Below are 25,719 nucleotides of genomic sequence, written 5' to 3'. Positions count from 1 at the left end.
TAATTATGTGCTAATTGTGTGCTATAGGCTTAGGAGAGACAGTTATTACATTTTTAGGAATCTAATGAGGCAGTTGTTAAACTCAGCCATTATTTAGCACCAAATTATATAAATTTAAAATTAAGTAAATTGTTTTAAAACAAGGTAATAAATATTTAAAATTCATTACTTCCTAATCATATTTCTACATTTTACTGTTATCACTGTTTGGGCAGTTATCTGTGTCTCCTATGCGCATATGGTAGAAATACCATAAAAATAACTTATATTAATGTAATGGCGTGCTACTATTTATCTCTCTCCAATTCTGTGTTCAGTGACATCACATTGGTAGCTTTAAATTTGCTATAGTGGAATATTGACACCGCAGAAACCAGCAGCTGCTCTAAGCAGGGCCTTTCCGCCACAGACAGCCAGTTGTTAACATTGACCAGCACACCACTGCGTAGAGTTCTAGGCCCAATGCTATAAGCACAGAACCTGAGGAACCTAAGGAAAGATGAAGTGAAAAAATATTTTACAAGTGTGGTTTCTGGCAACAGACAACCTGATTGGGATCATGGCTTGATTACTTATTGGCTATAAAAAAAAGCTAATGTGTTACCTCATCATTTCGAACTCCTACTCTTTGCTAGAAGCCAGGCAGAGTAAAAGTTAAATTCAGGTGGTTTAAAAAACATTTTACAATCCACAAGATAGGAAAGACTTGCAGTTGACAAGTAATTACATCCTCTATTTTTTAATGCCAGGAGTAGCAAGATCTCTACTAAATCTCACCTATTTTAGAAATATTTAGTGGCAAAAACTTAAGGTTCTAAATTAGAGTTGTGTATAACATAATGTCTTGATGACTACAATAGATTGTCTTCTTGAAAGGGAAAGAAGAGCCATCCAAAAGATGTGACTGTGCCAGTTTACTCATTGATCTAATTCGTACACTCTTTCTCCTATGTGCAGGGTGTAGGAGGGCAAAGAGATGAATTTGAGAGATGCCTGTTATTTGAGGTCTTACAACACATGGAAAGAATAGTCATGCAAACAACTAATTAGAAATAATGCAATGGTGAGTGCAAACCTTTAGGATAATACAGAATGCAGTGATTATCTTGAAGAGACAAGCAATATGCTAAATGTTTATGTGGGAGGGTATAGGACATGATTAATTCTGACAGGCTAAAATAAAAGGAATCTGTACATAAATCTAAGGATACTCTCAGGTTTAAGTATTTGTTGGTTACAGATAATTGTGGCAGAGTCTTAGGGCTGTTCTTAAGGGAAGGGTTTGGGGGGTAGGTTCTTGGGATTTTTTTGTTCATTTTTGTTTTGCTTTGCATTGCTTTACTGAAAAGAGGACTAAGTTAAACACAGTGTAAGACGTCCTGTCTGTAAGTGATCATGAAGTGTGTGGGGTTCATTGTAAATAGCTCTGGACTTGGGATTTAAGAGATCTGGATACAGGTCTGGGTTTTGTTACCAGTTACTTTGGGAAGCCATTTTCCCTCTCTGGATCATCTATAAAATCTGAGGCTTAAATAAATGATCCATAAGCATCCTCTAAGCTCCAATGCTGTGAGATTATCTTGAGAGAAAGATGTGGGAAAAGGAAGGTTTAAATTGAGAGACATTTTTATCCTGTAAGTTCCCTAGATTTAACTACTCATGTTGAGAATGGAGGAAAATTTGGAGATGTTGGAGATCATGCTCTCCATTCTGTTGCTTAGCTGTTCTATCAAAAATCTTTTTTGGTTCTAGCTGTAATACCCTGAATCAGGATATACCTGAATCATGGTAAGACAAGGGATGCTATAAAAGAATCCCATGGTTACCTGTATTTCAACTCGGTCTTAATTCTTTGGAATTGTACATTACCTTTGCAGAGGAGGGCTATGCTGTAGGAGTTCTTTAAATGTGAGGATTCGGAAAACCTGTCTATTAAGTGTTTTTCTCTTACTATTATTTTTCTCATATGGAATGCCTATTTTCACTTAGACCTAAATTTTCTTAAAATTCTTTCATCATTCTTACCCTTTCTGTCCCTCCCAGCCTCCCCACCATCCAGCACACATCTTCCAGGATTTATTATGTGTTGCTGCTTTCAGCTATGGGAGTTCACTTACACATATTCCCAGAAGACCAAACATTTGTGTGCATAATATAAAAGGTTTCTGATTAATTCTGTGACTTCCCCCCTTTTTCTCCCCATGTGGAACTCTCATTGGTTTCAAAGAGTTATAAATACACCATTGTTCTTTCTGTCTTTTGTGAATACCTGGGAAAGAGCTGTTTCAGAAAAGCATACCCTTAAGATCCCTGGTGTTGGAAATGCTTAGGGGTCAGAGTCGAGTGTGGGTGCACATGTGCAGCTCACACTGTGAGATGAGAAGGACCTCTTGCTAAGTCTCACGTGCCATTCAGAACTAGTGTTACTTTCTCCTAAAGAGGAAGCCTTAAGGTTTCGATCAGCTGTTTGTCAGCAATACCACAGAGATGTTAAAGTCCATCTTAACTTGGGTGCATTGTTATAATCCGAGGGATGAATGTGCTGTGTCTTGACCCTCAGATATTTGTTCATCTCCCATGGTGAGGTTGAGAAATTAAAAACACAAGGTGTGCACATCTGAGTCTACCCAGACCAGGGTGAATTTCGGGACTCCCAGTGGTGTGACTCACCAGCCTTAATTGCCCAGGTTACTTATCTATACCGCCTCTGTATTTCCAAGAGTAAATTGTTAACGGAGAGAAGGGAAAATATTGACGGAGGGGAGGAGCCATTCTGTTGCTCAAGGGTTAGATGTTGATAGAAAAGGAAGGGATCCAAGATCTAGGCAAAGGAAATAGAGACTAGAGTTTCTAAAATCAAGTCTCATTATTACAATACAAAAGCGGTACATATGGTAGCAAATTAGAAAATGAAAACAAACATACATTTAAAAAATTAAAATACTATACCCAAAATAGGTAAGCAACAACGATTTACTGTATAGCACAGGGAACTATATTCGATATCTAATAATAACCTATAATGAAAATAATCTGAAATATATAACTGAATCACTTTGCTGTACACTTGAAAGTAACACAATATTGTAAATCAACTATATTTCACTTAACAAATACTAAAACATATTCCTACCAACCAGAGACAACCACTGTTAATTTTCAGTGTATATTCTTCAAGATCTCTTTCTGTATATGTATGTGAGTGTGTGTATGTGTGTGTGTTTGTTAAATGAGATCACAGTGTACTTGCTGTTTTAGTCAATAATCTCTGCTTTTCCATGTCAGGGTGTTTTCAGTTTTCCTCTCATAAAATAACTAGATCTAATTCAAATTTCCCAGTGACTCCAAATGTTCTTTTGCTTTTTTTTTTTTTTTTTTTTTGCGCGGTACGCGGGCCTCTCACTGTTGTGGCCTCTCACGTTGCGGAGCACAGGCTCTGGACGCGCAGGCTCAGCGGCCATGGCTCACGGGCCCAGCCGCTCCGCGGCATGTGGGATCCTCCCAGACCGGGGCACGAACCCGTGTCCCCTGCGTCGGCAGGCGGACTCTCAACCACTGCGCCACCAGGGAAGCCCTCGAAACGTTCTTTACAGGAGGTATCCCCAGTACCCCTCTAGCATCTGGCTGTGTCCCTTAAGCCTCAATTTGAATGCAGCAGAGCTACAATACAGACTGATTACAGAGACTAAGCCAGTGGTCCTGCAAACTGTTGGACTTACTGGTTGTGTTTGGCTGTTTCCTCATGAAGTTGTTTAGCCTGTTCCTCTACCTCTATGTCTCCTCTAAGTTGGAAGTTTGATTTTGATTTGAAGGTTTGGAATGGGAGACAACAAATACCTGAGATTTTGTGAAGATCAGGAAAACACTGTCATTAAGAATATGTCCAGGATATATCAAGTGCCAAGAACAGGAGAGAAAGCACACAATAAAGGGATTGTGATGACTGGAGCTGAAAGATTTTACTCTGGTCATGTGAGAGGTATCCTTTTGGAAGTTCCCAGAAATAATAGGGAGATACTAAGTAGGAGCTAACTTCCCAAACAGGCAAATGGAGACTTAGGACCATTACAATTTGAGCATAAATATAAATGTGATCTCAGTTATATCCACAGGCTGGTAACATTTGGGTTACACCTGGAAAGATTTCAAGATATATAACCATAAAGGTAATGCATGCACATGGTTTTTTATTAATTTTAAAAAAAATTTATTTATCCATTTATTTAATTTTTGGCTGCATTGGGTCTTTGCTGTTGCACGCGGGTTTTCTCTAGTTGCTGAGAGCAGGGGCTACTCTGTTGCAGTGTGTGGGCTTCTCACTGTGGTGGCTTGTGTTGTTGGGGAGCACGGGCTCTAGGCGCGAGGGCTTCAGTAGCTGTGGCTCACGGGCTCTAGAGCACAGGCTCAGTAGTTGTGGCGCACGGGCTTAATTGCTCCGTGGCATGTGGGATCTTCCCAGACCAGGGCTCGAACCCGTGGCTCCTGCATTGGCAGGTGGATTCTTAACCACTGTGCCACCAGGGAAGTCCCCAGGTTCCTCTTTTAATGTTAGACATCCTCCCTGGCTGATCTCCTTCCCACCTGTGGCTTTAGGCAGATTCTTAACCACTGTGCCACCAGGGAAGCCCCACATGGTTTTTAAAAATATGACACCGTATAGCCATATTTAAAATAAAAAGTAAAATCTCCCTTTCCTTAATCCCCGGTGTCCTTCCATCCTGCTAACAATGTCTGTTTCTGCTTCTAACAGTTATCACTGTAATTTTAAAATATATAATTATTCTTATATTTCTTATTTTTATCAAATTCAGGCATTATGCACTGGCCTCTAGGTACAAAGTGTGAGGAATTTGGAACTTGAATGTCTTCTCATCTCTCCTTCTGTTTAACTCCTATTTTAAAATTGCATTAGTATTTATAGTGATTACAAGATTCTTAAACCATAACTTAGTCTTCTATCCTCTAAAGGTTGATTATAATAATTAAAAACCAATGTGAAAAAATAAACTCAGAATGCATTAAAGACCTACGTGTAAGGCCAGACACTATAAAACTCTTAGAGGAAAACATAGGCAGAACACTCTACGACATAAACCACAGCAAGATCCTTTTTGACCCACCTCCTAGAGTAATGGAAATAAAAACAAAAATAAACAAATGGAACCTCATGAAACTTAAAAGCTTTTGCATAGCAAAGGAAACCATAAACAAGATGAAAAGACAACCCTCAGAATGGAAGAAAGTATTTTCAAACAAAACAACTGACAAAGGATTAATCTCCAAAATATACAAGCAGCTCATGCAGCTCAATATCAGAAAAACAAACAACCCAATCCAAAAATGGGCAGAAGACCTACACAGACATTTCTCCAAAGAAGATACACAGACTGCCAACAAACACATGAAAGGATGCTCAACATCACTAATCATTAGAGAAATGCAAATCAAAACTACAATGAGGTATCACCTCACACCAGTCAGAATGGCCATCATCAAAAACTCTAGAAACAATAAATGCTGGAGAGGGTGTGGAGAAAAGGGAACCCTCTTGCACTGTTGGTGGGAATGTAAATTGATACAGCCGCTATGGAGAACAGTATGGAGGTTCCTTAAAAAACTAAAAATAGTACTACCATACGACACAGCAATCCCACTACTGGACATACACCCTGAGAAAACCGTAATTCAAAAAGAGTCATGTGCCACAATGTTCACTGCAGCACTATTTACAATAGCCAGGACATGGAAGCAACCTAAATGTCCATCAACAGATGAATGGATAAAGATGTGGCACATATATACAATGGAATATTACTCAGCCTTAAAAAGGAACGAAACTGAGTTATTTGTAGTGAGGTGGATGGACCTAGAGTCTGCCATACAGAGTGAAGTAAGAAAGAGAAAAACAAATACCATATGCTAATGCATATATTTGGAATCTAAAAAAATGGTACTGATGAACCTAGTTGCAGGGCAGGAATAAAGACACAGACATAGAGAATGGACTTGAGGACACAGAGCAGGAAGGGGAAGCCGGGATGAAGTGAGAGAGTAGCATTGACATATATACACCACCAAATGCAAAGTGGATGGCTAGTGGGAAGCTGCTGCATAGCACAGGGAGATCAGCTCAATGCTTTATGATGATCTTATCACAAAGGGGTGGGATAGGGAGGGTGGGAGGGAGGCTCAAGAGGGAGGGGATATGAGGATATATGTATACATAGAGCTGATTCACTTTGTTGTACAGCAGAAACTAACACAACATTGTAAAGCAATTATATTCCAATAAAGATATAAAAACACCAATGTGAAACATTTGTAAAATGAGTACACGAATACTAATCTCTCTAGAGAATAAAATGGAATCCTCAGTTTTGAACATTTTTGTCACTCAAACAGGAATCTTCTACACACCCTTGTCTAAAGGATTGCCTTTAATTTTCTTTTTCACATCTGTTAATCTTCTTGGATCATATCAGGTAGCTGTGGCTTCTTATATCTCATGTTTTCTTCTTTCTTGGCTTATTTTTAGATTTTGCTGAGTTGCTTCAGAAGTAACTTTTTTCCTCCTGGCTGTGTGATTACTAAATGTACTGAATTCTTACATACCTGCAAGTGCCTTTCTTTAGCCTTCACACTTGAAATTTGGCTGAGTGTAGAAAAGTAGGTTCAAAATAGTTTCCCCTGAGAACTTTGGAGACACTGCTCCGTAGCTGTCTAGAGCTCCATGAGGCGAGTGCGAGTCTGCTATTGGGCTGCGGTTCCTTGACAATTGCCAAAGGGCAGGTGGGCTTTTCTCCAGGGCGAAGGTCTTCAGCGTTATCTACTCCTTGGTGGCTCTGCCTCTTTTACTGAGCTGTTATGGGGGTACAGATTTATCTCCAACATCGTGTTGGTTTTCTTAGCCCCCAACTCGTTCACCAGTAGCCCTTCCAGACATATTCCCTAGTCCTCTGGAAGGCAAAAGCAGTCTCATTAGCCGTTCTATTTAGAGAGGGAGAGAGAGCAAGCCCCATGCATCCCAGCTGTCCCAAATGCAGTTCTTTAACACCCCAGACTAACCTGTCAATTCGGAGCTAGAATCACCTGAGGGACTGCCCTGCAAAAGTCAGCTTTTGTCCCTGGAGTTTGGGCTTTTATTGCCTCTACTGTAACTCCTCCACTTACCATTTGCCTTTTCTTTTCTATTGATTAGAATCCTTCAAACTTTCTGGCTAATTGAAGACTCTTGGTCTTGTTTTCTTGTTTTTCATTGCTGTAATGGCTTAAATTTTAAAAATAACCTTTTTACCATTTCAATGGGTTCTTCAGGGATAGAGTGGGTAGATGTGCGCAGAAATGCAAGACACATTGTAGACCAAAAAGTACAGAAGAGTGTGTACATATATGCACACACATACAGAGAATTATTGGAACAATAGTGTGGTTAAAACTTAACGGTGGTTATTCGGTCGTAGGAAAATGCTTATTTATTTTTATTAAGTTTTGTAACAGTGAGCATGATTTAGTTTTGTAATGACAAAGAAAACAAGGTGTGTGTGTGTGTGTGTGTGTGTGTGTGTGTGTGTGTGAGTGAAGAAGGAAATGATGGCTTTGTCACATACAGAGCGCAAGGGTATAAACCTACACAGGAATGGAGGTTTTCAGCTGGTGTGTAAGTGTCCTTCTCCTCCCCTACAATGTGGTCCGAGCTATTTACACGCACACTAACTTTATGTCAGCCCCTCAGCAAAATCAAATCAAGAATATGAGCTATTTACTGCGCACTTTGTCCAATGCTGGGCAATGCAGCCTAACGGGGCTGCTTCAGGTGAGGGTGGGCCTCAGAAGACAGTAGCAAAAGGCCGGCTCCGAGTTAGATCCATCCAACAAGGTCCAGTCTGCTTTGTACTAGAGGATCTCCCAAGAGACCGGGTAAATTCTGGGCCTCCTTCCAGGTGTTCTAATTTCTGAAACCATAAATGTCATGTTACCCATTTAATAGGATTCCAAAAGGACTTCTTGGCAGAAGAATATGGGAACTACTGTGGCAGATCAATTACAAAGACAAACCAGTTTATTGGTTCAGGCTTCAGAAGAAACACTAGATGAAACTAAAATTTGCTGTAAGAAAAATGTGATAAATCTAGTATTACTTAAAAGCTTCTAAAGCAATGGCGAATAATGATAATAATAAGTTGCATACCTCTTCCACGTGCACAACTTCTGCCCTGTGACTTCAAAGAAAGCTCTCGGAGTCCAGCGGGAGATGCACAGCTCTGCTGAGGAGATATTTATGGGGCTGTTATGGCGCCTAGGATGTTCCTCTTATACTCACCATTCAAACCTCCAGATTTCCAGGACCACAGAAAACAAAAGGCTTGTGGTATTTTAAAAGGGGGGTGTGCTTTTCCCTATAACACGAATGATCAGGTTTGCATTGTTGTCAGTCAGTTTTGAACTCTTGGCATTAGGCCTACTTATAGTATGCTTCACCCATTTTAATATGGAGAGACAGAACTGGAGAAGGCCTTAAGTGGAGTAGGGGGCTGGTAGCTATATGGTTCACTTAATAAATGTCACCAGACAAAGAATAACATGTAGAGCTTGCACAATGGAGCGTAGCAGGGTACGTGAGATCTGATAAGCTGGCGTGGTGCAGAGAGGACCCTCCCTTCAGGGCATCAGGTCTGGGGGATTGTCACAGCTACACCCTTTGGAACGTCAGGGAGGGGCTGTAGGCGGAGGGGAGAAATATACAGAATGCCCAGAGGTGGTGGGTGAAGGAGAAAGTGGCGACAGTGTTGAGGTGGAGGCATCATTGCTGAGCGCATGGCAACAGCAGCCCCTTCTCACTCACAGGCTCTCAGGATGCAATAGTGCAGAAAAAAATCCATAAGGAACACAACTTCAGTCACTGAAAAGGTTGAATAAATCAAGATCAGGATATTTTAAGAACACTTCTGGGGGAAATTCAAAGTTTACAAAGAGATGAGGCTTTGAGAGACTGTGGGTGCTCATGCCTTTAAATTCTCAGAGGAGTCGGTGATTTCAGACATTAAAAAGAAAGAAAGACACCTGGGGTGGAAGTAATGAATGCTGAAGTAGTTTGGTATTCATCGGGCAGGGAGACCACAGACAGCAGCTACATCCATAAATATGGGTGGATGATTTTATGAAACTGCATATACGGTAAACTCTTTCGCTATGTCACTGTTTCAAAACCAAAAGCTATTTTGAAATGATTCTGTTGAAAGCTGTTTCATTTCTCCTTACTTTCACACAAATAAGAATAATGACATGGTTCTTTGTCTTTTTTCTGATAATTTTCTAAGCCTTAGATTCTAAGACAAACTTCTCAAACTTTAATTACCATATAAGTCAACTGGAGATCTTGTTGAAATGTAAATTCTTTTTTTAAAAAATTGAGGTATGGTTGATTTATAACATTATATTAGTTTCAGGTATACAACATAGTGATTCAAAAATTTTAAAGATTTTACTCCATATAAAGTTATAAAATATTGACTATATTCCCTGTGCTGTATACTATATCCTTGTGACTTATTTATTTTATACATAGTTGTTTGTACCTTTTAATCCTCTACCCCTATCTTGCCCCTCCCCACTTCCCTCTCCCCACTGGTAACCACTAGTTTGTTCCCTATATCTGTGAGTCTGCTTCTGTTTTGTTATATTCATTCGTTTTATTTTTTAGATTCCACATATAACTGATAACATACACTATTTGTCTTTCTCTGTCTGACTTATTCCACTAAGCATAGTACCCTGTAGATCCATCCATGTTGCAAATGGCAAAATTTTCATTCTTTTTTATGGCTGAGTAATATTCCATCGTATATGTACCACATCTTCTTTACTCATTCATCTGTTGGTGGACATTTAGGTTGCTTCCATATCTTGGCTACCGTAAATAATGCTGCTATGAACGTTGGGGTGCATGTATCTTTTCAAATTAGTGTTTTTGCTTTCTTGAGATATATGACCAGGAGTGGGATTGCTGGATCATATGTCAATTCAATTTTTTTTTAAGTTTTATTTATTTTTTGGCTGTGTTGGGTCTTTGGTGCTGCATGTGGGTTTTCTCTAGTTGAGGAGAGCAGGGGGCTGCTCTTCATTGTGGTGTGCGGGCTTCTCCTTGCGGTGGCTTCTCTTGTTGTGGAGCATAGGCTCTAGGTACATGGGCTTCAGTAGCTGTGGCATGCAGGCTCAGTAGTTGTGGCTCACAGGCTTAGTTGCTCCACAGCATGTGGGATCCTCCCAGACCAGGGATCCAAACCAGTGTCTCCTTCATTGGCAGGTAGATTCTCAACCACTGTGCCACCAGTGAAGTCCCCAAGTTTTGGTTTTTTGAGGAACCTCCATACTGTTTTCCACAGTGGCTACACCAATTTACATTCCCACCAACAGCGCAGGAGGGTTGCATTTTCTCCACATCCTTGTCAACATTTGTTATTTGTAGTCTTTTGATGATAGTCATTCTGACAGGTGTGAGGTGATATCTCCTTGTGGTTTTGATTTGCATTTCTCTATGATTAGTGATGTTGAGCATCTTTCCATGTGCCTGTTGTCCATCTGTATGTCTTCTTTGGCAAACAGTCTATTCACCTCTTCTGCCCATTTTTTTAATTGAGTTGTTTTTTTGATATAAAATGTAGATTCTGATTCAATAAGTCTGGGGTGGAGTCAGACATACTGCAGTTCTAACAAGCTCCCAGTTGATGCCAATATTGCTGGTGAGAGGACTATACTTTGAGTAGTGAGGGTCTAAGACATTGCAAATTACTCTATTTCAGCAGCCAGTTGGCCCTAGATAAGCCAAGACATACAAACGCCTGGCTTAAATATACAAACTAAAAAAAATGCCTTACTGATTTAGATCTACTGAGTCAGAAGAACATTTGTGGAAGAATTTGACTACCTTTATCCCTCTCCACCCACTTATTCTCCCCTCCCACAGCTTTGCAACCATATCAAAGCCAGGTGCAGTGCTAGAAGCACCCAAGTTTCTCAGTTACTGAGTTCAAGTCTAGCATCCATGAATTTAATGAAATCTTATTGCAAAGAAATAAGTTTGAAAACTTTCCTTCCTATGTTCTTTCCCCACTCCAAAATTAACTCAAATAATTAGGAAAATGTTTCCACCTCAGTGAGTTTTATAATATATTTTGTGTATCAGATGAGAGGGGAAAAAATGAGTAATGCTGGCTTTAAGATATGGCTGTAAGATGTGCCTATATACACACATGTTTGTGGAAGACTTCAATTTCTTTTCTTCTGCTATATAATTAACCTTTCGAGTATTTAGTATTTTATAGCAGTCCAGGCATTAAGCCATTTCATTCTTACACATGCCAAAAATCATAGGACATTTCTTATAAACGCATACTGCTGTTGTCATACCTAACAAAAATCACTGATATTTCTGTTGTATCATCCAAAACTCAGGCAATGTTCACATTTTCACAGTTATTTCAGAAATATCTGTTACAGGTGGCTGTTTAAAATTTACACATTAGTTGGTTGTTATATCTCTCAAGTATCTTTTGATACCCTTTCTCTTTTTTCTTCATGCCACTGACTTGGTAAAGAAATTCGATAAATTGTCCAGTAGTCTATCTTGCAATAGTTTTTTAATCTGTCAGATTTGGAATAAGGGCACCTACCCACTTAAGAGAATGCCTTTGAAGCACATAGAACCTGTACTAGCCCAATACTATTGATGGAAAAATGGGGGTGCAAAGACTTTGAGTGATGTACCTTTGAAGATCTGAAACCAAATCCTCATCTCCTAATTTCTTGTCTAGTTATTTTTCTACTAAACATTCTTGACTCTGTGTTTTTGTGTTTAAGGGTACGTGTGGTGGAATATTGTAAATATTTGTGGTTTCAAAAAGTGGGCTTAGGGGCTTCCCTGGTGGCGCAGTGGTTGAGAGTCCACCTGCTGATGCAGGGGACACGGGTTCGTGCCCCGGTCCGGGAAGATCCCACATGCCGCGGAGTGGCTGGGCCCGTGAGCCATGGCTGCTGAGCCTGCACGTCCGGAGCCTGTGCTCCGCAACGGGAGAGGCCACAACAGTGAGAGGCCTGCATACGGCAAAAAAAAAAAAAAAAAAAAATCTACAAACAATAAATGCTGGAGAGGGTGTGGAGAAAAGGGAACCCTCTTGCACTGTTGGTAGGAATGTAAATTTATACAGCAACTCACTATGGAGGACAGTATGGAGGTTCCTTAAAAAACTAAAAATAGAACTACCATATGATCCAGCAATCCCACTACTGGTCATATACCCTGAGAAAACCATAATTCAAAAAGAGTCATGTACCACAATGTTCACTGCAGCTCTATTTACAATAGCCAGGACATGGAAGCAACCTAAGTGTTCATCGACAGATGAATGGATAAAGAAGATGTGGCACATATATACAATGGAATATTACTCAGCCATAAAAAGGAACAAAACTGTTATTTGTAGTGAGGTGGATGGACCTAGAGTCTGTCATACAGAGTGAAGTAAGTCAGAAAGAGAAAAACAAATACCATATGCTAACACATATATATGGAATCTAAAAAAAAAAATGGTTCTGAAGAACCTAGGGGCAGGACAGGAATAAAGATGCAGATGTAGAAAATGGACTTGAGGACACGGGGAGGGGCGAGGGTAAGCTGGGATGAAGTGAGAGAGTGGCATGGACATATATACACTACCAACTGAAAATAGATAGCTAGTGGGAAGCAGCCTCATAGCACAGGGTTATCAGCTCGGTGCTTTGTGTCCACTTAGAGGGTTGGGGTAGGGAGGGTGGGTGGGAGATGCAAGAGGGAGGAGATACGGGGATGTATGTTTATGTATAGCTGATTCACTTTGTTATACTGCAGAAACTAACAGACCATGGTAAAGCAGTTATACTCCAATAAAGATGTTCAAAAAGAAGAAAGAACGTCTGTTGAATAAATGAATGAATGAATGAGCATGTATTGTGTTTCACCAAAATGCAACAAAGCCTTGAGTTTGAGTAGCGCCTCACCCTCTACAGATCTCCAACAGCTCTCATTTAACCACGCAACGACCACATAAGACAAATGTTGCAATCCCCATTAACAGATAAAGCAGTGAGATGGGCAGCATCTTGCTAGGTACATGTTAGGTTTAAATAAAAGTAAGACTCAGTTCCAGGGTGTGTTTATTTCATCAGCTGCCTCTTTATACAACGTCACCCACTCTGTAAGGCTGACAGGCAGGATACTTTACAACTCGCAAAGCCTCTTAGCTCCCTTGGTCTCTTCAGCAACCATCCGAGGTAGGAGCAATTATCTCAAGATTATAGATGAGGACAGTAAGCCTAAGCCACATGACTACTGAGAGGAAGAGCCTAACTTGAGCCCAGGTTTTCTGACATTAAATACAGTTTGGTTTCTACTTCACGGCGGATTACACCCCTCCTTTCTGTCCACTGCCTTGTTCCACTGTCAGACACAAGTGCTTCATCTTTGTTACCTCCCTGAGTACATTACTATTCATACCTTTCTGAGTGGCCATGGTATGTCATGGCCTTGTTCATATATGATAGCTTCCTCCCGTTTATATCATTCTAACCATTTTCCTGTCATTGCCTATTACCTCCGTTGATGGAGAAGCAGAGTTTTTTCCTTTATGTACCTAGTTCTATCCTCTTAAGTAGATGAAGCCCAACAGATGATGTCAACCGACTAGACATCTAACTGGTCAGTTTTTGAATGCCCGTTATTTCTTACAAAAATCCAGAAATGAATGAACTAGGGTATTTTGCTATTTGTCTGGCATAAACTATGCTTGAGAGACGGATACAAAGTAATTAATATTTCCAAAACAAAATAAAGGAAAAACTAGCATCAGCAAATGGTTTTCTTTTGTTATATAATTAACATTTCAGTTGCATAGATGTTAACAAGATGGTGAAAACCTGGCCATTTGGAGAATACATTCATCACTTTGGGCATACACTTATACACACACACACCTTTTTTTTGGGGGGGGCGGGTTTGCGGGCCTCTCACTGTTGTGGCCTCTCCCATTGCGGAGCACAGGCTCCGGACGCGCAGGCTCAGTGGCCATGGCTCACGAGCCCAGCCGCTCCGCGGCATGTGGGATCTTCCTGGACCGGGGCACGAACCCGTGTCCCCTGCATCGGCAGGCGGACTCTCAACCACTGCGCCACCAGGGAAGCCCCAGGGTTCGTTTTTAAGAGATTCTTTTTAAAGGGGTTGAATACATGTACTTACTCAATTTGATCTTGAAGTCAGGTCTCAGTTATATAAGAATATTGGATTTGGGGGGTCCACTTCCACTACACCTTTGGAAAATTACTTTGAAACATTTGGAAATTTTGCATTGGAGGAGGATGGGGGCGGTGGGAGAAGTTTTATTATGCACGTTCTTTTATGAGTTGTGGTCAGATATTTTCAATGTGCTGTTATCCTAGTTTTATGGAGTTCTTGGACCCTGTTGGTATAAACATCTGGGAATAAGTGGTTGAGTGCGAGCTATATGCCAGTTTTCCTGGGAAGAAATACATTTGTGTTACATTTTAAATTTAATGAATTATTCATAAGGGAAGTAATAACTTAAGTATACTAACTACACATAAGCCAAAATAAGAGACTGAAAAAAAAAAAAACCCTCTTCTACTGGCTGTATACAAATGTTTCATTTGTGTTTTATCTACATGCATATAATCAAATCATACAGATTCTTGTTTGCATAAATGGCCAGGTCTACCTGGAGCATGAGAGTGATTAGGGAATGAAGGTAAGATTCTGCCACTTAAGTCCTTTCAGTGGGTAGACTGAGATGGAACTTGAAATTGGATTCAATGATACTCACTTTTTGAGGGGAGAAAGTCAATACAGTAAGTCCCCTACATACAAACTTTCAAGTTGTGAACTTTCAAAGATGAGAACATGTTACTAATAAAGACCTGATGGAATTGGAGGCCCAGAGAAAGGATGAAGAGAGACAAGAGGTAGAAGAAGTAACTGAAGAACTGAAGAGATTCACGACGCAGGAAGTGGCAAGGGGATTTTCTTTATTTGAGGAGGCACTGTGAGTTTTTGAGGCACAGGACCCAAATGTAGAACGGTAGCCGATTGTGTTAGTTGGGGACCTAGGCGAACGAAGTTGGACTTATGAACATGCTCTCAGAATGAAACTCGTTCACATGTAGGGGACTTACTGTATGTCTATGATGAGTTCGTCTTTTGAAAGTCTTCTTGATTCTATTTTCTCAGACTTCAGTACTTTAATTACATAACTCTAAAAATGTTCTGTTAGTACTAAGTCCTTTTCTTCCTTTAGCCTTGCTTTCTCCCTCTCTCCTTCTCTACCTTCTTTCTTTTCTCTCTGTGGGAAGCTCTCATATATCTCAGTATGTCGGGATCGAAATCACAGTCTCCCAAGTCACTGCTGAATCCTGCGTATTCTACCAGTGTGAGTACCAGCTCTGTCAGCCAGTCTCATTTCTGTGCCAATTCTGAGTTGCGTATGGGCAGTAATCTTTTTTCTGGAGGTAGGATAATCCCTCTGGTACCAACTTTACCAACTGCCCAAGGAACAGTATTCTCCATATTTGCACCCTGCCTGGGATAGGCTTTCTAGAATCCTGCGAGGACGGGGCTGGAGGAAAGAGCCACTCATCTCTCTGGTGGCTGCAGCTCTAACAGGGAGCTATCATCACCTAACAGATCCCAGGGTAACAGCAGTTCAGATGCTCTTGGCAGAATTGAGACTGGGTTATATCTGGCTTTGATTTTGCTCTTCAGATTAAAATTGATCCATGTTGAGGAAAGCAAGGAATGGTAGAGAAGGAGAAAAGAGGGAGCGAGGGGAGGGAAAGAAAAGGAGGAGAACACATGTGCATGTTCAAAACCCTAACAGGATTGGGTGAGAGCCACTGAGTACCTGGTCCATGCAATTGTAAAGTCTGCTTTCACCATCAGGAGTGGGGTTTGGCATCTGGAAGTGATTTCAGGCTGTGATTACCTTTGGACTGCAACGCTTGTTGGTTCTTTACTAACAAGCAAGCACAGACCCAGAGCAAGCCTTTCATGCTAACAAGCAAACAAGCCATCAGGCTGCAGATTTCAAAACCAGAGGCAGGAGGCAGATGTGAAGTGGGTCAAAATTCTGTGGCTTCTCAGAGAAAAAAAAAAGTTGAGAGAGAAAGGGAAAAAAGTGCCTTTGTCTTCCTTAGCCCCTCCCCAAAGTACATGGAAAAGTCAACAGTTATTTCATAGATCATGTGTCTACCCATGTATTTCTAAACTTTTGGAATGCAACTGACATTGCCTCAGGCAAGCAGTAAAAGACAGTCTACTGTGTTCAACTCCAGAATATAACTTAGGTAAGCAGGGTGCCTGTGGGCCATCTTCCTTCTGAAACACTTGGGGCTTTCGACGCCAGCCACAAGATATGAGACCATAGTTCCCTTCTCTGTGGAGGTTCACCCAGAAATCACCCATTCAAAATATGTGAGATCAAAGAGGTGAAATGTGAAGATTCAGCTTCTCCCAATCTATAATGTTTGGTTTCCTGCAAACTTCTGCAATAACGTGTTCTAATTTTGAGATGCTTTATTTTGATGCTGACTACCAGCATCAGATATCCAAAGATTGTGATTATAACTTACACATATTGCTGTCATAAAAAACTGTCCATGTGGGGCTTCCCTGGTGGCGCAGTGGTTGGGGGTCCGTCTGCCGATGCAGGGGACGCGGGTTCGTGCCCCGGTCCAGGAGGATCCCACGTGCCGCGGAGCGGCTGGGCTCGTGAGCCATGGCCGCTGAGCCTGCGCGTCCGGAGCCTGTGCTCCGCAGCGGGAGAGGCCACAACAGTGAGAGGCCCGCGTACCGCAAAAAACAAACAAACAAACAAAAAAACTGTCCATGAGTTTTTAGCACTGACTAGTTTTATTAATCCTAAGGGGAGGCAAGCCAGGCTTTAAGAGCAGAAAGTTTGAAACAAAATACATCAGATTAAAGAATAGTAATGGAATAATAATTCCATTACTGCATCATAAGCCTCACGATTTCTTTGGTACCTATAATGTGCCAGGCACAATGCTAGGTCTTTATATATGTAATTGTTTTCATTTAATCCCACCCCAAACCCAGTGGCATGAATTCTATTATTACCCCTCAGTTTAGGGATGAAGAAATGGAGCTTCAAGGAAGTTTCTTGCCCAGAGTCACACAGCTAGTAAAAGGTAGAACCAGAACTCAAACCCAGGGGTCACAGGGGAATGTGGAAAAAGTATGCTGTATTTATGTTTCAGGCTCACTCTCCTCAACAAACTACAGTATAACAACTCTCCCCAGGATCTGTATATGGCTTATGTCCATGGTGCATGTGCCTAACTACATCAGTGCTTGACTTTCTTAGGAAGATTGGTTGATGTAGACAATTATGTGTATTTCCCAGCTTATTCAAAGAGATGAACAGAGTTACGTCTGAGGGATATGACCATTACATCACTGCTTGTACCCATTGTGGACCCTGAATAACAAGGCTGGATTAAAACTTCCAAGGATCCCTACTTTCTGACATTCAAGCCCTGTGGATTCCCTTCCCCTTGAGTGTGGGATGAACTTGGTGATTTTTTTCTAATAAATAGAATAGAGCAAAATTGATGGGCTGTCACTACTGAGATTAGGTCACAAAAGACTCGTTCTCTCACTGGTTGGCTGTGAAGGAAGCCTGCTGCCATGCTGTGAGCTGCCCTATGGAGAGACCCACTTGGCCAGGGAGTGATGTTTCTGGCCAACAGCCAGGAAGGCCAGCTTGGAAGTGGATCCTCCCCAAGTTGAGCATCGAGACGGCTGCAGCCCCAGCTGACACCTTGACTACAGCCTTGTGAGAGAACTTAAGTCGGAGGTACCCAGCTAAGCTGCTCCTGGATTACTGACAATTAGAAACTCAGATAATAACTGTCTGTAGCTTTAGATCACTAAGCTTTGGAGTAGTTTTTTTACACAGCACAGATAACTAATACAATTCCTAAGGGTAAAGGGAGGAGAGTAAAGCCTGCCCTCTGTGAGTAACCTCTGGGAGAGCTGACAGAGAACACTGGTCCAAGGAGTGGGGCACAAAATGTTTTCTTCAGGCCATTTCCTGTCACTGGAACATCAGCCCAGCTGCAGCCAGGAGGCAGCTTCAGGAGCAGTCCACTCTATCTTTGCTAATGGGTGAATGGCTCACCTTTCTCCCAGCCTGCTTATTATATCAGGATTTGATCATGCTGATTGGCCCAGGGGAAAGTGAAAGTGAGTTTGAACTAAATTTGTACCTCTTGAAAAAAGAACCAGGTCTAAGGCCTGGAGAGGAGTTCACTCAGCAAACTGTGAGAAGCTTAACAGACCCTCATCCTGCCCTCAGGTGGCTCACAGTGTGATGGCGGTCACAGCCCCAAATACGCAGGTGTGAGTTATCCTTAGGGAAGGCCTACAGCCATGTGACCCTGCATGATGTAGAGTCAGCTCAACACAACACAGTCTGCCAACCAAAGAATAACCTCAAAGAATTAAAATCTTTATTCAGTCTCTCGAGGTAACATCCAAGTGGGGAGTCCATTCTTTTTTTTTTTTTTTTAAGGATTCAAATAATTTTATCGTATTTAAAATTCACAACTCCAAGGTATTTAAAGCAGATATTATTAGGAGTCCCATTTTATAGGCAACTTACGGTCATCTAGATGACTAGCCCAAGGTTTCAGTTTTATTTTAAATTTACTAAAGTATAGTTGATTTATAGTGTGTCTTAGTTTCTGGCATACAGCGAAGTGATTCCAGTATACATATATATAATAGTTTTCATCTGCTAATCCCAAACTCCCAATCCATCCCTCTCCCTTGACAACCACAAGTCTGTTCTCTATATCCGTGAGTCTGTTTCTGTTTCGTAGATAAGTTCATTTGTGCCATATTTTAAATTCCACATATAAGTGATATCATATGCTATTTGTCTTTCTCTTTCTGGCTTACTTAGTATGATAATCTCTAGGTCCATCCATATTGCGGCAAATGGCATTATTTCATTCTTTTCATGGCTGAGTAATATTCCATCGTATTTATGTACCACATCTTCTTTATCCATCCATCTGTCAATGGACATGACATGGTTGTTTCCATGTCTTAGCTATTGTAAATAGTCCTTCTGTGAACATAGGGGTGCATGTATCTTTTCGAGTTGTAGTTTTTTTCCAAATATATGCCCAGTAGTGGGACTGCTGGATCATGTGTCAATTCAGTTTTTCGTTTTTTTGAGGAACCTCCTTACTGTTTTCCATAGTGGCTGCGGGAGTCCATTCTTCATGCCTAGCAAAACATCTTTGAAATCACCTCTCTCAATTTCAGCCACTCTCAAGTTCCTCCTCACTACTGGCAGCTGCTCCTCCTAATTCCCTCTCAACTCCTGATTTAGGACCCTTTAAAACCAGCTTTTTACCCCACTCCCTGCCCCTCATTCCTGCTCCTTTCTGATGGACATCTTCTTGTCCAGGAGTCACACACTGGCAGGCATGTAGGGGCACACCGCCTATGGGTTGTCTTGTTTGGCTTCTACAACAGTCAAGAAATTTTATACAAAAATCCAAATTTGGTTTGACTTGAGAAAGGGTTAGATCTGACCACAAGGGGGCTCCCTTCTGGCCTGGCAGCAGCTGGCCAGCACCTGGCAGCGCCTCACCTGCTTTTGCTTCACAGGCCCCAATTCTGCTGCTTCTACACCGCCCCTTTCACCCACTGCATCCCTGCCCTGCCAGCGTTTCACTCTGTGTCTCCTGTTCTAGCTTCACGCCCAGCTCCCTGCACTGATCCCAGGATGGAAGAGAAAGGAGTATGCCAAGTGGACAAGGCCATGATTTTCTTTAGGAGGCAGAGTGGAGGGAGAGAAAGCGGCAGAGAATACACACAGGACAAAAATGTTTGTCAGCGTTATATGTAAAATTACAAACTTTGATAAATGCCGTGAAGGAAAAGTGTGGGTTCTTTTGCTCAGTTCCTGCCAACACCATGACAGTGATCGCAAAGCCTGTGTCCCTCACCACCAGGCAGCACGGCCTTCGTGGAAGGTGTCCTGCGGGTCTGGGCTGAGGCCAGGGGCTGAAGGACACTTGGGGTCGGCTGAACCCATGTCAACACTGTGAAGGAGCCCTGGAATCTGCTCCGGTGACACGGGGAGCCTGGAGAGAGCAGTCCAAGAGCATTTGCTCTGTGGAGTGTCATGGCTCTGCTCTGTTTTAAGAAGGAAACCAGGAATGAGCTTATGGGTTTGCTCTGGCAGCAAGATGCAGAGCTTGCTTAGGAAAGGAAGACCAAGGTTTATTATGATTGGGTAAAGCCCTTAATTGCCACTTTGGATGAAGTGTAGTTTTAAAATTCATATTCTGTAGCCAAAGGGCCTCTCCTCATACAGAAGTACTGTGGCTAATTAGTGGCTGGGCATCTTGTAAGAAACGGCTATTTACTTTATTTTTAGTAAAAGCTTCTTGGAATTTTCCTGACTTCTGCCTCCTTTCAGTGCCCCTGGCTGCCAGAGGATAACAGGAATGAGTAGCGTTGAACTTTGCTCACAGCCAGTTAGCCTTTTCCGGGGGCCTGATTCTTCTCTTTGGGGGAGAATGGGCACGGCTCTCACCCCTTCCAGTCTGCCCCACCTGGTGGCCCAGTGGCAAGAGCCAGATCCCAGTGCTAGGCCCCTGGTTCCACTCCAAAGACGGTGAAGCTTTTCCTCCCAGGGCTGAGACGTCAAGTAGGGCGTGGAGAAGTACATCGGCCCCGTGATAAGGGGCTGAGAATACAGGAAAGGCCCTGAGGTACACAGATACTCCCTGGATGTCTCCGTGTCCATGTGGATTCACTCTTTACCCTCCTCCTCCCTGCTCTGGACCCGACGAGGCTCATCTGTGTGGACCACAGCAACCTGCTCCCTGGCTATCTGCTTTCCCTTGGGGTTTGGCTGGTGTGGAACAGCAGTAGGAGACTGAGGTGAGGGTATCATTCCCTGGCCTGCATCCCCTGGGGTTGCAGCTCTTTTCAGAGACCCTCTTCATACAGCTTGCTCCATTCAGTTTCTGGCAACCGGGTCCTCCTCTCTTCCTTTCAGACATGGACCAATAACAGAGCCCTGCCATTACTAGTCCATTACTGCCCACACCTTTGCAAAGAGTGTGCTTATTAAACTCTCAATTATCCTCATTTGAGGGTGCCAGCTGTTTCCCGCAAGAACCTTGACTGATACAGCTATCCTTCCCTAACCGGAGCTCCAAGAACAGGGCTGCCTTTCCTGGGGAGCAGTGAGGAAATCGGCCAGGATTGGGACCTAGACTGCTGTGTGCAGAGGGGAGCCACACTCACCATGCCAGAGGGAACGGATGGGCCCAGACCCTCCAGGAGTCCCCTCTCCACCAGGCGAGAAAGGCTGGAAGATGAAAGAGGGTAAAATCACAGGCTTGCATGAGGCCCTTTCTTCTTCCGTCCTCTTCAATTGCTTTCTGTCACTTGTCAACCTTCTGGCAGATTATGAGACGTTAGCAAAAACATATGGATTCTCAAAGAACTGGCCTGTGTGTTTAACCCATGTTCAAACGAAGGTTTGTTCTAGGCCTGAAGGGTTTGGGCTCACTGGAAGGTTTTGGGTTTCAAGGCAGAAGGCTCTGGAGGGTAATATGAGTGGAGGAAACCACACTTAGAGAGAAGGTTTTTACTTTGGCATTGTTCACCCTTGCTTGCTTGAAGGAGTGGATTTTGATATAATGTCCTTCCCCTCTGATTAGTAGCCATTGTCCATGTGAGGCTGTGACACATGGGCCTTATGTTAGTTTCCTTGAGGCTTAAAACACTCTTCCCTATTTTTCTCTCATGTTGTACAATAATTCTTGGGAAGAAGCATAGGAACACATACACACTTGGCCTTTTCAGGGACTTTGAACCTCTCCTGTGTGTAGAAAATCCTTGTCTTCTTAGTTCAATAAAGACAGCTTTAAAGTACTTCAAATAATCATGTACAAAGACCCTGAGGTGAGGATAGAGGGTCAGGGGTAAAATGAATAGAAACAGACGAGTTTAAATGCAGGTTTCCGGCTTCCCTGGTGGCGCAGCGGTTGAGAGTCCGCCTGCCGATGCAGGGGACACGGGTTCATGTCCCGGTCCGGGAAGATCCCACATGCCGCGGAGTGGCTGGGCCCGTGAGCCATGGCCGCTGAGCCTGCGCGTCCGGAGCCTGTGCTCCGCAACGGGAGAGGCCACAGCAGTGAGAGGCCCGCGTACGGCAAAAAAAAAAAAAAAAAAATGCAGGTTTCACAAACTCTTCCAGAAAATAGAAGAGGAACAAACACTTTCCAACCCATTTTATTAAGCCAGTATTACCCTGATTCCTAAACTAGACAAGAACATTACAAGAAAACTACTGAACAATAATCCTCATAAATGTATATGTAAAATCCTTAACAAAATACTGGTAAATCAAATTCAGTCATATATAAAAATAATAATCAGGACCATCGATAAAGGGAGATTTATCACAGAAGTACAAGATTGCTTCAACATTTGAAAATCATTCAATGTAATTCACCATATCAATAAGCTCAAAAGAAAAATCATATTATCACCTGAAACAATGCAGGGGAAAAAAGCATTTTATAAAGTCCAAAATCCATTCATAATAGAAACTTTATATAAACTAGCAATAGAAGGAAAGATCCAAACCTGAAAAAGGGAATCAACAAAAGCCTGCAGTTAACATGATACTTAATGGTGAAAGAATGATTGCTTTACCCTGAAGGTTGGGAACACAGTGGGGGATGTCTACTCTCACCACTTCTAGTCAATGTCATCCTGGTGGTCCTAGCCAGTAATAAGGCAAGAAAAGTAAATAAGTCATATATCTTGGAAAGGAAAAAGTAAAACTATCTTTATTAGCAAGTAATATGACTATCTACATAAAAAATCTCAAGGAATCATAACAATTACTGAACTGCTATGTGAGTTTAGTGAGTTGAGATGACACAAAGTCAATATAAAAGATGAATATTTCTCTGTATTATCAATGAGTTATTGGAAGCTGAAGCAAAAAATACAATTTATGATAGCATGAAAATGAAATGTTCAGAGATAAATTTTAAAACTATGTACAATACCTGTGCCTTGCTGAGAAAAATCAGAGAAGATCTATATAAATAGACCTATACACTGTGCTTCTGGATTGGAATTCTCAATATTGTTGATATCAGTTCTTCCCCAAATTGATCAACAGATTGAACAAATCCCAGTGAATATCCCAGGAAGCTGCTCTTTTTTAGAAATTGAAAAGCAGATTCTAAAATTTGTATGGAAATGCAAAAGATCTAGAATAGTCAGAATAATTTTGAAAAAGAGGAACAAAGATGTGGGGTTCATAATATTTGAGTTCAAGACTTAATATAAAGTTATGGTAATAAAGACAGGATGGTATTTGTGTAAGAAGGGATACACATCAATAGAGAGTTAGAAATAGATCCACACATATGTAGTGAGTTGAATTTTGACAAAGGTGCTAAGGTAATTGAATGAAAAAAGGACTGACATTTTAGAAAATGATGCTGGACAACTGGAACAATTGGGCATCCACATGCAAAAAACACAAACGAATCTCAACCCTTACCTTGTAGCATATACAAAAACCAACTTGAAATGGATGATAGCCCTAAATTTACGTGCAAAAATTATGACTTCATTAAAATTAGAAACCCCCTTTTAAAAGACACCACTAAAGAAAAGGAAAACTACAAACTAGGAGGAAGTATTTTCAAAAACTTATCTTTTGAAGGACTTGTATCCCAAAAATATAGAGCACTTACAAGTCAATAATTAAAAGATGAACTACCCATAAAAATGCAAAAGATTTTAACACACACTTTACCAAAGGAAGAGATATGAATAGCAAATAAGTACATGAAGAGGTGCTCAACATCACTAGTGTTTAGGGAAACAAATTAAAATTACAATAAGATACTACTTCATACCCACTAGAATGCCTAAAATTTAAAAGATTGACAGTAGCAAGTGTACACAGAATGTGGTACAATTAAAAATCTCATCCATTGCTGGTGTAAATGCAAAATGGTATAACCACTTTGAAAAACAGTTTGGTAGTTTCTTATACAGTCAAACTTCTACTTACCATACAATCCAATAATCCCATTCCTGGGTATTTTCCCACAAACACTTGCAGGCAAATGTTCATAGCAGCTTTATTCATAAAAGCCACAAACCAAATGTTCATAAACTGGTGAGTGGGTAAATGAGTTTTGGTACCTCACCCACTTACGTGACTTCCATTCACAATGGAATACTACTCAACAAAAAGAAGGAATGAGCTATTCATACATGCAACAACATAGATGAATTCCAAAAGCATTGTGCTAAGTAAAAGAAGATGATACAAAAGGCTACATACTGAAAAATTCCATTTATATGATATTCCAGAAAAGGCAATACTATGTAGTTGCCAGCAGTTAAGGAGTCATAAGGAAGAGACTGCCTGCAAAGGAGCAGGAGGAAAATTTTGGGGGGTGATGGAAATATTCTGCATCTTGATCATGATGGTGGCTGCATGACTGTACACATTTATCAAAACTCATCCAACTATACACTTAAAAGCATACATTTTATTGTATATAAACTATCCCTCAATAAACCTAACTTTATAAAAATAACAAAATACAGGTTCCTGCTTGTTACTCAACTAAAATCTAGCCAAATTGGCTAGTCTAACAAGCTAATGAAAACACAACCCCCAGTTCCTTTCTCCTTCTTTAGTCCATGTTGGAAATCCAGTAAAACATTTCTCTTTAGCTCTTGTCTCTTCCTTCTTCCACTTCCATCTCCACCTCTGGTCTAAGCTCTAGCCTCCACTTCCTTCAAAGGGTAGAGAAAATGATGGTGGAGCTCTGCTCACTGACTTATCTAGGCAGGACAATAATGTTAAATGGCTAAGAGATCACACCCACCCTCACTTTCCCATCCCCATTGGAGAAATGAACCATTGATTTTTTTGTTTGTTTGTTTTTTTGGTACCTGTCATTGTATCAGCTCAAACCCAAAGAATGATGACTCATGAAAAGTAAAGCATCATCCCACAGAGTGGGCAGACTAGCACAGAGAAAAGAATAGCGGCTTCGGAGTATTCCAGTCCTGGATCTGTCACTTACTGATCTTAGCTTTGAGCAAATACTTTAAACCTCCTGAGTCTTGGTTTCCTTTTCTGTAAAATAGGGACATAAAACCCTCCTTGGGAGGTGGCTGTAAACATTAAATGAGACCTTTATTAACATGTCAAGAATCTAGCATATAGAATTTCTCAACCAACAGTTGTTATCATCATTATTAATTATTTAATTAGGCTTGATAAAGAGTGCTGTAAAAAAATCAAATGAAATATGTGGTTGGGCAAGGAAGAGGTCAAACTGAAGTTGAGATGGCTATTTCATTTTATTTATAACCAAGCCTTGTTCTATGAAGGATTTAAGGCAAATTATATACAAATAAAAGGATAAAAATAAATAATTGAAGGCGCCTATGACAAGGAAATGTCAGAAAAATAGTACTATCAATACCAAGAAATGCATATCTGAAGATCTTGATAGTTGCTATGGGTGAGTCACACAATTTGGCTTTGAAATTTTATGATAATTCAATGTAAAGGG

The sequence above is a fragment of the Monodon monoceros genome, unplaced genomic scaffold (assembly GCF_005190385.1).
Source record: "Monodon monoceros isolate NGI ecotype Baffin Bay Population unplaced genomic scaffold, NGI_Narwhal_1 Super_Scaffold_21, whole genome shotgun sequence".
Lineage (NCBI taxonomy): Eukaryota > Metazoa > Chordata > Mammalia > Artiodactyla > Monodontidae > Monodon > Monodon monoceros.
Note: the sequence above shows the minus strand (reverse complement) of the source record.